Source organism: Mandrillus leucophaeus, unplaced genomic scaffold, assembly GCF_000951045.1.
Source record: "Mandrillus leucophaeus isolate KB7577 unplaced genomic scaffold, Mleu.le_1.0 Scaffold88, whole genome shotgun sequence".
Taxonomy (NCBI): Eukaryota; Metazoa; Chordata; class Mammalia; order Primates; family Cercopithecidae; genus Mandrillus; species Mandrillus leucophaeus.
The window spans coordinates 6,080,761-6,093,009 of record NW_012109585.1 but is presented as its reverse complement, the minus strand read 5'-3'; the positions used below and the strand labels follow the sequence as shown (position 1 = coordinate 6,093,009).

Below are 12,249 nucleotides of genomic sequence, written 5' to 3'. Positions count from 1 at the left end.
TTGGTAGATCTTCCTCCATCCCTTTATTTTGAGCCTATGTGTGTCTCTTCACATGAGATGGGTCTCCTGAATATAGCACACTGATTGGTCTTGACTCTTTATCCAATTTGCCAGTCTGTGTCTTTTAATTGGGGCATTTAGCCCATTTACATTTAAGGTTAATATTGTTATGTGTGAATTTGATCCTGTCAAAATGACGTTAGATGGTTATTTTGCCTGTTAGTTGATGCAGTTTCTTCATAGCATCGAAGGTCTTTACAATTTGGCATATTTTTGCAGTGACTGGTACCAATTGTTCCTCTCCATGTTTAGTGCTTCTAAATTAAACATGTAAGGCACGGCTGTTGGTGACAAAATCTCTCAGTGTTTGCTTGCCTGTAAAGGATTTTATCTTCTTCACTTATGAAGCTTAGTTTGACTTGATATGAAATTCTGGGTTGAAAATTCTTTTCTTTAAGAATGTTGAATATTGACCCCCACTCTCTTCTGGCTTGTAGGGTTTCTGCTGAGAGATCCACTGTTCGTCTGATGGGCTTCCCTATGTGGGTAACCCAGCCTTTCTCTCTGACTGCCCTTAACATTTTTTCCTTCATTTCAACCTTGGTGAATCTGACAATTATGTGTCTTGGGGTTGCTCTTCTAGAGGAGTATCTTTGTGGTGTTCTCTGTATTTCCTGAATTTGAATGTTGGCCTGCTTTGCTAGGTTGGGGAAGGTCTCCTGGATAATATCCTGAAGAGTGTTTTCCAACTTGGTTCCATTCTCCCCGTCACTTTCAGGTACACCAATCAAATGTAGATTTGGTCTTTTTACATAGTCCCATATTTCTTGGAGGATTTGTTCGTTTCCTTTTACTCTTTTTTCTCTAATCTTCTCGATTTATTTCATTAATTTGATCTTCAATTCCTGATACCCTTTCTTCCACTTGATCAAATCGGCTATTGAAGCTTGTGCATGCATCACAAAGTTCTTGTGCCATGGTTTTCAGCTCCATCAAGTCATTTAAGGTCTTCTCTGCACTGTTCATTCTAGTTAGCCATTTGTCTTATCTTTTTTCAAGGTTTTTAGCTTCCTTGAGATGGGTTAGAACATCCTTCTTTAGCTTGGAGAAGTTTGTTATTACCGACCTTCTGAAGCCTACTTCTGTTAGCTCATCAAAGTCATTCTCCACCCAGGTTTGTTCTGTTGCTGGCGAGGAGCTGCGATCCTTTGGAGGAGAAGAGGTGCTATGGTTTTTAGAATTTTCAGTTTTTCTGTTCTGGTTTCTCCCCATCTTTGTGGTTTTATCTACCTTTGGTCTTTGATGTTGGTGACCTACAGATGGGGTTTTGGTGTGGCTGTCCTTTTTGTTAATGTTGATGCTATTCCTTTTCTGTTCATCAGTTTTCCTTCTAACAGTGAGGTCCCTCAGCTGCAGGTCTCTTGGAGTTTGCTGGAGGTCTTCTCCAGATACTGTTTGCCTGGGTATCACCAGCAGAGGTTGCAGAACAGCAAATACTGCAGAACAGCCAATATTGCTGCCTGATCCTTCCTCTAGAAGCTTTGTCCCAGAGGGGCACCTGCCTGTATGAGGTGTCAGTCACCCCCTACTGGGAGGTGTCTCCCAGTTAGGATACACAGGGGTCAGGGACCCACTTGAGGAGGCAGTCTGTCTGTTCTCCAAGCTCAAACACCATACTGGGAGAACCACTGCTCTCTTCAGAGCTGTCAGACAGGGACGTTTAAGTCTGCAGAAGTTTCTGCTGCCTTTTGTTCAGCTATGCCCTGCCCCCCAGAGGTGGAGACTACAGAGGCAGCCAGCCTCACTGAGCTGTGATGGGCTCCACCCAGTTCGAGTTTCCACAGTCACTTTGTTTACCTACTCAAACCTCAGCAATGGCAGATGCCCCTCCCCATGCCAGGTTGCTGCCTCGCAGGTCAATCTCAGACTGTTGCACTAGCAGTGAGCAAGGCTCACTAGCACTGAGCCAGGTACGGCATATAATCTCCTGGTGTGCTGTTTGCTAAGACCTTTGGAAAAGTGCAATATTTGGGCGAGAGTGTCCCGTTTTTCCAGGTACCATCTGTCACAGCTTCCCTTGGCTAGGAAAGGGAAATTCCCTGACTCCTTGCACTTCCCAGGTGAGGCAGTGCCCCGCCCTGCTTTGGCTCACCCTCCATGAGCTGCACCCACTGTCCAACCAATCCCAATGAGATGAACCAGGTACCTCAGTTGGAAATGCAGAAATCACCCGTCTTCTGCGCCGATCACACTGGGAGCTGCAGACCAGAGCTGTTCCTATTCGGCCATCTTAGAATGGAATCCTCAATGAGATATTTTAAGAAGTTAAAAAATAATTGTAACGAGCATCTGAAAGAACAAATATGTAATATGTTTAAGAAATTTTTGGAAAAGATCAGTGATAAGGGGAAATGTTCTCTCACATATATAAAAACACACAATGATTACTCTGGGTTTCCTGGAAAACACACACACACATACACACACACACACAGGAAAGATAAATCTATCAACAAAATAGAAGAGGTATGGCAGAAACAGACCCAAGTGTTGAAAAAATTGTAACATATGATAAAGGTGAATTATAAATTATCAAGAAAATGATACATTGTTGAAGACTGGTGCTGGGACAATTGACAAGCTAAAAAACTGGTAAAAATGGAAAAACTGGGGGAATAAATAGTATCTTACCATAAATCACACACCAAATTAATTCCTGATCAACTAAAGAGCCAAATGTAATAAATGTAAATAAAATAGAGCCAAGAATAAATAAATCAAAAGCTAGAAGAAAATATAGGTGATACTTAATTTTAAGATGAATAGGAAATTGAAGATAAGATATATTTTACTATAAACTTTTAAAGAATTCTGTACAACAGAAAATCTTAAAATTAACACAAGTTGGAAAAATATTAACAAAAACATATTGGACAAAATTACCATCCTTTGTACATAGTCATCAATTTTTTTTAATGCTCAGTAATACTGCAGTTAAAGCAAATAGGGCTAAGTACATAGTCTTTGGTGACAAGTGTTCCAGGACCTGACACTGGGTGTGTCCCTTCTCTATCAACTGTGTGACCTCGAGCAAGTTATAATCTTCCCTAAAACTCAGCTTCTTCATCTGTAAAGAGGGATGATAACAGTCCCCTTTGGGTGGATATTACATGAGACAATGCATACTGTGTTTGGCTCCATACCTGGCAAAGATGTCCACATTTTCACTATCTCTCATCTTACTCATGTCCTCATACCCCTTCTTGGCAAGCTTAAATTCCATGCTTAATCATCATAATCAACTTCCTTGCCCCTTTCTTATCTGCCTTGCTTTTGGGGGAACTATAAAGCTGGTTAAATCTAACCTCCCTCCTACTTCTTTCTAGCACCTGCATAGCCAAATGTAGATGGAAAATATATTCCATCTGACTGGTTTCACTTTAAACTGACCATCAGTGACTTCAAGAGGATCCTAATTGTCCTGGTTCATTTTCTATTCTGGAGGACCTTCTTTCTCTTCAGAACTCCATCACCTCCTCCCCCATGCTCACCCTCAGCTGTGCCTTGGCTTCCTATTTCACCTAGAAAATAGAAGCAATGGAGGGAACCTCTACAAGCACCATAATACACCAGCCTAACTCCATCTGTACCCACACACTCTGTCTTTTCTCCTGTTTCTCCTGAATGGTCTCTCCTCCCCACTGAAGTGCAGTGGCTCACTGCAACCTCTGCCTCGGTTCAAACGATTCTCATGCCTCAACCTCCCAAGTAGCTAAGATTACAGGCATGCACCACCATACCCAGCTAATTTTTGTATTTTTGGTAGAGACAGGTTTTTGCCGTGTTGGCCATGCTAGTATTGAACTCCTGGGCTCAAGTGAGTGGCCTGCCTCGACCTCCCAAAGTGCTGGGATTATAGGTGTGAGCTACCACGCCCGGCCCCAGCCTTATATACTCCTTACCCGCCCTGCCCCCTACTCCTTTACCAACTCAAAGATGTTGCTCTAGCAATTCTCCTGATTCCTCCATCATAAATCTTTTCCCTCTCTACTGGATCTTTCCCATTCAGTATGCAAACAGGCTGTAAAAGCTCTCTCTCGATCCAGTTTCTGCTGTCAGCTCCTGCCCCATAGCTCCCTGTCCCTTAGCAGCAAAACTCCTTGGAAGATTGCTATATCTACTTGCTACTTTCAACTTTGTTCTTCCAATTTTCACTTGGCCCCACTACAATTAAGCTTTAGCCCTCACCTTTCACCAGAGCACCTCTATCAAGGTCCCCAGTGACCTGCATGTTTCTGAATTCAATAGTTGATTCATAGTCCTCCTCTTACCTGACCTCCCAAGGCATGTGACAAACTCATTTCTCTTTCATCCTTGAACTGCTTTCTACAACATGACACTTGTGCCGGGCATGGTGGCACACACCTGTAGTCCCTGCTACTTGGGAGGCTGAGGCAAGAAAAACACTTGAACCCAGAAGGCAGAGGTTATAGTGAGCCGAGATTGTGTCACTGTACTCCAGCCTAGGTGACAGAGTGAGACTCTGTATCAAAAAAACCAACAAAAATGACACTTGCTTGGTTTTCCTCTTACCTTGTTGGCTGCTCTTTAACCATCTAGTGTGCTGGTTTTTCTTCATCTCCGCTACTGCCTAAAATTGGAGCGCCCAGAACTTAGTCTTTGGTCCTCTTCCTTTTTAAAAAAAATTCAGTCTCATGGTTTAAATATCATCTCTGCATTGATGAACACCAATACATAGAGAGAAGTGAACTCCAGGCTCACATAATAACTGCCCACTCGATATCCTCACTTGGATACGTAATAGGTGTCTCAAACATAACATGTCAAATTTAACATGTGCTCCTAATTTCATCCCAAATCTGCTTTTCCTGAAGTCCTTCCCAACTCAGAAAATGGGAACTTTATTTTCCTGGTTGCTCTTCCTCTCGTACTCCACATCCAATCTGTCAATAAAGTCTTTTGCCATAATTTCAACATATGTAGAATCCAGTTTCTTGCCTGTATTCTGTTAGCCCCCAGCCAATCCTTCCTCATTAAGGCTGCTCCTACGCCCCTTCAATCTACTCTCAGCATAGTAGTCAGGGCTATCTCAATTATATCATGTTACTTTTCTGCTCAAAACCTTCCAATCGCTTCCCATCTCAGTCAGATTTTTTAAAAGCCCAAGTCCTTACAATGGTCCATAAGTAGAATGATTACATGTCAGAGTTTGTCCAGGACAGCCCTGGCTTCTCTCCACTGAATTAGTATTAATTTTTTTTTTTTTTTTTTTGAGACGGAATCTCACTCTGTTGCCAGGCTGGAGTACAGTGGCACAATCTCGGCTCACTGCAACCTCCGACTCCCTGGTTCAAGAGATTCTCCTGCCTCAGCCTCCCGAGTAGCTGGGATTACAGGCATGTGCCACCCCGCCCAGCTAAATTTTTTTTTTTTTAGTAGAGACGGTGTTTCCCCATGTTGGCCAGGATGGTCTCAATCTCCTGACCTCGTGATCTGCCCGCCTCGGCCTCCCAAAGTACTGGGATTACAAGCGTGAGCCACCGCGCCCAGCCCTAGTGTTAATTATTAATAACCCTCACCTCCACCTTTCATTCTAGAAGTCTTCCAGTTTGGATGACAAATTATATATGGCAATAACCTACAGGTCACATTTGACAGTTTACTTTAAAAGTAAACAGCTTCCAAATTAACCCATCTTGGGAAGGTCTTGTGATTCATGGTGATACCTTGTCCTGAGTAAGGAATCTTATGAGTTCCTCAAATTGTTGATGTACTGATCAATGCACCACCTACTGACACTGAAAAGGACACTGATTTATTTCTGAGTCATAAGGTTTTACTGATTGTCTTGCATGTAGACATTTTAGTCTTCATGTTGCAAACTGTAGCCAATTATTGTAACCTTTGTATTGTACCCTCCAATGAAAAAGGAAAACTCCTGTACGAAGAGTCCCCCTCCTTTCTTCTAACTTTCCTATTAAAGCTTTCCAACTTGTAACAGACTCCAGAACACTCTCAACTTTGTTGGTATGTTTTCCTGGGCTTATCCTCACATTTGGCTTACAATAAACCTTTATCAAATCATTTCTGCCTCAACAGCCTTAATTTCACTTGACAGTGGTCACCCAGTTTATAGGGCCCTACTCTAATCTTCATGCCCTCCTTTAGCTCGCTGATTTCATCTCTTATTACTCTCTCCATTGCTTTCTTCATTAAGGCTACCAAGGCTTTGCTATTCTTTGAACATACTAGACATGCTTCTCTATTAGATACGTGTTCCCTCTTCCTAGGAATGCTCTTCCCAGCTATCTACATAGCTTGCTCTCTTACTTCCTTCATGTCTTGGCCTAAATGCCACCTTCTTAATAAACCCTTATCTGATCACACTATTTAAAATTGTATCCTGTTCTCTCTCTGAACTAACTTTATGCATCCCTGCTTCATTTTTCTCCATGGGACTTACCACTCTCTGACATCCTGACTAATTTACTTCTTTGTTGCATTTATTGTCCTTCTTCCTCCACTAGACTGTTAAGTTCCATGAGGAGCACTTCTGTATTCCCAGAAGTTAGAATAGTGCTTGGCTGGTCAAATGGTTGTAACCAGAATGCTGATGGTGATATGGAAAGTGAAGGCGTGGTTGACGAGGTCTCAGATGGAAATGAGGAACCTAGAAATGGAGCAAAGGTCACCCTCATTATGCCCTAGCAAAGAACTTGGCTGCACTTTGTTCATGCTGTAGGGACCTATGAAAGTTTGAACTTCAGAGTGACAACCTAGGGTATCTGGCAGAGGAAATTTCTAAGCAGCAAAGTGTTCAAGAAGCGACATGGCTGCATCTAACTGCCTAACTCAGATGTGAGAGCAAAAAAATGACTTAAAGTTAGAAGTTATATTTAAAGGGGAAGCAGAGTGTAAAAGTTTAGAAAATTTGCAGCCTGGCCATGTGACAGAGAAAGAAGTATTTTCAGTAGAGGAATTCTAGCAGGCTGTGGGGCAACCACTTGCTAGAGAAATTTGAGTAACTAAAAGAGAGCCAGGTACTAATAGCTAAGACAATGGGAAAAAGGCCTTGAAGGCATTTCAGAGATCTAAGGGGCAGCCCTTGCCATCACAGGCACAGGCCCAGAGACCTAGGAGGGAAGAATCGTTTTGTGGGCCAGGCCTAGGGCCCCACGGCTCTGCACAGCCTCCTTGGGACAGTGCTCCCCACATCCAGACTGTTCCAGCTCCAGCTGTGGCTCAAGCGGCCCCAGGCACAGCTCAGGCTGCTGCTCCAAAGGACACAAGCCATATGCTTTGGCAGCTTCCATGTGGTGTTAAGCCTGCAGGCATGCAGACTGTAAGAGTGAAGGAAGCTTGGCAGCCTCTACCTAGATTTCAGAGGATGTATGAGAAAGCCAGGGTGCCCAGCAGGCAGAAGCCTGCTGCAGGGGTGGAACCCTCACAGAGAACCTCTACTAGGGCAGTTTGGAGGGGAAATGTGGGGTTGGAGGCTCCACACAGTCTCCACTGGGGAACTGCCTGGTGGAGCTGTGAGAAAGGGGTGACCACCCTCCAGACCTAAGAATGATAGATCCACTGACAGCTTGCACCCTGTGCCTGGAAAAGCCACAGGCGCTCAACTCCAGCCCATAAGAGCAGCTGTAGAGGCCGTACTATGCAAACTACAGGGGCGGAGCTTCCCAAGGCCTTGGGAGCCCACTCCTTGCACCAGTGAGCCCTGGATATAGGACATGGAGTCAAAGGAGATTACTTTGGAGCTTTATAATAATTGCCCTGGTGGGTTTTGAATTTGTATGGAGCTTGTAGCCCCTTTCTTTTGGCCAATTTCTCTTTTGGAATGGGCGTGTTTCCCCAATGCCTATACATCCATTGTAACTTGGAAGTAAATAGCTTGTTTTTGATTTTATAGGCTCATAGGTGGAAGAGACTTGCCTTGTCTCAGATGAGACTTTGAATTTTGGGCTTTTCAGTTAACACTGGAATGAGTTAAGACTTTGGTGAACTCTTGGGAAGGCATGATTATATTCTGCAACTTGAGAAGGACATGAGATTTGGGAGGGCCAGGGGCAAAATGATATAGTCTGGATATTTATCCCTGTCCAAATTGCATGTGGAAATTTAATCTCCAGTGTTGGAAGTGGGGCCTGGTGGGAGGTGTTTTGGTCATGGGGGCAGATCCCTCACACCTTGTAGCTATCCCCATCATAATAAGTGAGTTCTTGAGAAATCTGGTTGTTTAAGGGTGTGGCACCTCCCCCCACCCTTGCTCCTGTCTTTACCAGGTGACACACCTGCTCCACCTTCACCTTCCAGCATGAGTAAAAGCTCCCTGAGGCCTCCCTAGAAGCTGAGCAGATGCCTAGCGCCACACTTCCTATACAGTCTGTGAAATCATGAGTCAACTAAACCTCTTTTCTTAATAAATTACCCAGTCTCAGGTATTTCTTTATAGTAATGCAAGAATGGCCTAACACACACTGGTTCTACAAAAAAAAAAAAAAAGAAAAAAAATTAATTAATTTTAAAAAATTAGCAGAGTGTGGTAGTATGTGCCTGTAATCCTAAGTTCTTGGGAGGCTGAGATGGGAGGATCCCTTGAGCCCAGAAGTTTGGGGTTGCAGAGTCATGATCATGCCACTGCACTCCAGCCTGGGGCACAGAGTGAGACGCTGTATTTAAAAATATAACATAATAAAATAATAAAATAAACCAGTATATGAGTATTAACCAAAGAATGAGTGAATAAATGAATGAATAAACTGAGTTTTAAAAGCGTGAAAAATAGCCAGGTGTGATGGCTTATGCCTGTAACAACAGCACTTTGGGAGGCCAAGGCAGGAGGATCACCTGAAGCCAGGAGTTTGAGATCAGCCTACCAGCCTGGGCAACAGAGCAAGACTTCATCTCTTTAAAAAAAAAAATAAACATATATATGTATGTAACAGCAGGGGGCCAGGGTGGTGGTGGGGAGGCATGAGAAAAAGACCAGAAGAAAGTAGGCTCAGCTGGGCGCAGTGGCTCATGCCTATAATCCCAACATTTCAGGAGGCTAAGGTGGGCAGATCACCCAAAGTTAGGAGTTGGGGACCAACCTGGCCAATATAGTGAAACCCCTATCTCTACTAAAAATACAAAAAAATTAGCTGGGCCTGGTGGCACCTGTCTGTAGTCACAGCTACTCAGGAGGTTGAGGCAGGAAAATCGCTTGAACCTGGGAGGTGGAGATTGCAGTGAGCCAATATCACACTGCACTACAGCCTGGGCAAAGAGAGCAAAACTGTCTAAAAAAAAAAAAAAAAAGCCGGGTGCATTGGCTCATGCCTGTAATCCTAACACTTTGGAAGGCTGAGGAGGGCAGATCACATGAGGTCAGGAGTTTGAGACCAGCCTGGCCAACATGGCAAAACCCCATCTCTACTACAAATACAAAAATTAGCAGGGCATGGTGGTGGATGCCTATAATCCCAGCTACTCGGGAGGCTGAGACAGGAGAATTGCTTGAACCCGGGAGGCAGAGGTTCCAGTGAGCCAAGATCGTGCCATTGCACTCCAGCCTGGGTGACACAGCAAGACTCCATCTCAAGAAAAGAAAAGAAAAGAAAGAAGGCTAAGGTATGTTTGGATAGTCAGATTATAGATGACTTCTGTTTTATTTTTTCCAGATTTCCATACTTTACAAATGCTTCACATATTACTTTTATAATCATAAAGAAGTTAAAAAATAAAACTTACTGAGTGTCGACTAAGTGCCAGGTCTTCAGAAGCATAGATGAAGAGCATGAAGAATGCAAATTCATGCATCAGGCTGGGCATGGTGGCTCACGCCAGTAATCCCAGCCCTTTGAGAGGCCAAGGCAGGTGGATTACTTGAGGTCAGGAGCTCAAGACCAGCCTGGCCAACACAGTGAAACCCCGTCTCTACTAAAAAAATACACAATTTAGCCAGGCATGGTAGCGGGTGCCTGTAATCCCAGCTACTTGAGAGGCCGAGGCAGGAGAATCACTTGAACCAGGGAGGCAGAGGTTGCATTGAGCCAAGATCACACCACTGCACTCTAGCCTGGGTGACAGAGTGGGACTCTGTCTCCAAAAAAAAAAAAAAAAAAAAAGTATTGCATCAGTGGGCTTAGTCTAGCCTGGTTATAAACTCCTGCTTGTGGCCTCAGCAACTTGCCTAGTGCTCCCCTGGGCCTAAGCCCTGTGGGGCTGAAACCCAGGTCAAAGTCATGTTCTCCAATCTAGAGCTGGGTGTCTCTCTCACTTCCTTTGAGCAGCAATCACCCTTACCCTGATTTAGACCAAGCCAAGCTTGCTATGCTGAGGTAACTTAGCTTATCACCAAGGTTATATTTAACAGACTGCTGAAAGGATTATAAAAAATTATGAGGATTTGAACTATCACCCAATGCCTCTGTCTGTTGGCACAGACAAGTCTAAAGCTTGATTTTGTGAACCTTGAGATGATCTTCCTCCAGCACTGCAAATTTAATCCTTCTCATCTAAAACTCCCATTCTAATGCCCCGCTGTGCTCCTGTCCCTGCAGAGCCCTCCAGCTCACCCTCCTGCAGTTGTCTTCCCTGCAACTGAGTCCTCTGCAACACATATTCCATTGTAGACAAGCAACTCTCCTCTTTCAAGTACATCCCTGGCTGTTCTCTCCATCTCCTTTCCTTGAAAGAGATCTGGCATCCTTCTGAGCACTCCACTTGCCTCATGGCTCTGTCTCTCAAGTGAAGGCTACTCATTTTGCACTATCCATGATTTTGAAAGCCAAGAGCTGAGCAGGCTCTCAGCATTCTTCTTGCTTCCCACTGCCATTTCTAAATCATAACTCCTTCACCTTCACATACGTAAAAGACCTACTCAGGTTTGTGCTGTGCCCTCCTGGTTGCTGTTACCAACATCTGCCTGGTTGGTGATCCACATTCTGTGAGCTCTCTGACACCCAGCCCAAGGTGCTGGTGACTTTTGTGCTCAGGAAGATGAGTAGTGCTATACCTTAGCCTTGCAGTACTTGACCTTCACCTATACTTCACACTCTTGCTGCTGAGGACACACCCTGGGCCACTCATCAGTCACAACAGCTCCATCTCATTCTAGGACCTTTTGTTTTTCTGCCAATCCTTCAGCTGTCATCTGATATCATTTCCTTTCCCTTCCAGTTTATACCTTGTGATCCCTCCAGCCCATTCACACTCTTGCCACTACCCCAGTCCTTTTGTTTACTAGTCTTGCAAAGTCTAAGCTCACAATAAGTCAAACCATTTTACTCTTGACTCTCAATCCAGGATGCTGACTTAAGATACAAGAGAGAAGGGGGACTGTTGATGGGTGCGAGGAAATGTGGGTTGAGAGAGTAACAAGTGGGCTGAGGGTCCAATTGTGATTGGAAATGTAAATGTGTCGAGACACCAACTCACATGGTTGTGTGATTTCCTCCACTGACCCAGGGTAGGAGTACGGAGTACAGTGACCAAATGGTAGGATTTGGGGCCTTGCAGTAGAGGTGAATGGAACGACAAGACAATGAAGGAACTGAGATAGACTGAAGCAAAGGACCATAGTAGTATCTAAATTGAAGAGGAAAGGGAGTAAAAGCATAACTTCTGTTGGGCCTAGTATGTATATTGTATCCATCTACTTTCTTTTTCTTTATTTGGGGTGTATGGGAACCTGGCACAGTGTTAATAAGACCCAGAGTGTTCAGAAGAGAATGCAAGCCAGGCTAACGAAGGTGGCAGGTATAGCACCATCTCTCCCACACACAAATGTGACTGTGGTGACATGGAGATCTAAAATGATCTAATGCAGCCAGTTGATAAGGGCTCAGGGCTAGATTTCATCTTTCAGGGTAATGAGTTGTAGCATCAGTAATTGAGAGTGCAGGCTTGAAGGCAGGGGGCTACTTTCCAAGAACCCCAGGGGATTCCTGAAACCTCAGAGAGTACTGAACACTATATATACTAGGTTTTTTCCTATACATACATACCTAAAATAAAATTTAAGTTATATTATGCAGAGTAAGAGATTAATAATAATAGCTAATAAAATAGAATGATTGTAACAATGTGCTGTAATAAAAGTCATGCAAATGTGCATCTCTCTCTCTCAGAATATTTTATTTTACTGTACTCACCTATTTGGTTTACCCAGTTGGCCGTAGGTAACTGAAACTGCAGAAAACAAAACTGTGGATAAAGGGGTATTAGGGTTTTCCAAAG

General features: G+C 43.8%; 1 protein-coding gene and 1 long non-coding RNA gene across 3 annotated transcripts in view; one reads left to right on the top strand and one right to left on the bottom strand.

The window, feature by feature from the left end:
• The window catches only part of LOC105531355 (solute carrier family 22 member 4), a 133,000-nt gene that overhangs the window by 77,506 nt on the left and 43,245 nt on the right, over nt 1–12,249 (top strand). The gene's annotated exons all lie outside the window — the stretch shown is intronic.
• Nucleotides 1–12,249, bottom strand: part of LOC105531356 — a 72,109-nt gene that overhangs the window by 52,300 nt on the left and 7,560 nt on the right. The window contains exon 4 of the long non-coding RNA XR_001004787.1: nt 2,207–2,349. This is a non-coding gene — a long non-coding RNA (uncharacterized LOC105531356). The remainder of the gene's footprint in view (nt 1–2,206; nt 2,350–12,249) is intronic.